This window comes from Fukomys damarensis, unplaced genomic scaffold, assembly GCF_012274545.1.
Source record: "Fukomys damarensis isolate Sample0158 unplaced genomic scaffold, DMR_v1.0_HiC HiC_scaffold_21, whole genome shotgun sequence".
NCBI classification, from domain to species: Eukaryota; Metazoa; Chordata; class Mammalia; order Rodentia; family Bathyergidae; genus Fukomys; species Fukomys damarensis.
In genome coordinates, this window is record NW_022900933.1 from 17,242,486 (window position 1) to 17,243,606 (window position 1,121).

The window sequence follows — 1,121 nt, forward strand, 5'->3', positions numbered from 1 at the left end:
CAGTTTTAAAAGGAAACCATAAAGATAAGGAAGTCACAAAGACTCGAGACAACATGGATGAGCCTTGAGGACATTATGCTAAGTGAAATAAGCCAGTTACAAAAGGATAAACGCTATGTGTGATGTCACTTATGAGTAGCACAACAATGTATGAACTTGCTTAGGGTCACTGAATAGTATGTTTTAAAATGGTGAATTTTACATTACATGTATTCTGCTACAGTTTTAGGGGGAAAAGTGTGTTATGCATTTTCTGAACTTTTTTTTTGTACTGGGGATCAAACTCAGGACCACGTGTTTGCCAGGCAGATCCAGTGCCACTGAGCTACATTCCCAGCATGTCCGAATAGCTTTGTGTTTTCCAGTTATCTTTTTGGTATTGATTTGTATTTTAGTTCCACTGTATTTGGAGAACATTCTTTATATGACTTAAATCCTTTTAAATTCACTGATACCTGAAAACCAAACAAAAAAGATTCTTAATGAGATAACAACTCACATTCATCAGGGTGGCGATAATAAATAAGATGGTGACAACTGCTGGCAAGGATCTAAAAAAACTAGAATTCTCATACATTGCCTATGAGAATATAAAATGGCATAGCTGCTTTGGGGAAGTTTGGCAGTTGCTCACGAAGCCAAACATAGAGTTATCATATAGCCTAGCAGTGAAGTCGTAACTATAGAAACCCAAAGCTACAGAAAACATTGTCTACACAAAAACATGTATATAAACGTTCATAGCAGCCTCATCCATAATAGCTGAATAATGCAAACAACCCAAATGTCTATGAGTTCAAAGATGAATATATTGTAGTATATCTATAAAATGGAGTATTATTCAGCCATAAAAAGGAATAAAGCATGAATACATGCTACAGAATGGATGAATCCTGAAAATATTATGCTATGTGAAAGAAAATGGACACAAAATGCAACATTTGTGTGACCACATTTATATTAAATATCCAGAATAGGCAAATCCATAGAGACAGAATACAGGTTAGTGGTTGTCAGGGGCTCAGAGGAATGAGCAGTAATTGCTAATAGGAAGGGATTTCCCCCCCACTGGAGTGATAAAAATATTTTGGGATTGATACACAACTTTTTTTTTTTTTTTT

General features: G+C 35.2%; 1 protein-coding gene across 1 annotated transcript in view; it reads right to left on the minus strand.

The window, feature by feature from the left end:
- Acyp1 (acylphosphatase 1) overlaps positions 1–1,121 on the minus strand; it is a 13,163-nt gene that overhangs the window by 5,921 nt on the left and 6,121 nt on the right. The gene's annotated exons all lie outside the window — the stretch shown is intronic.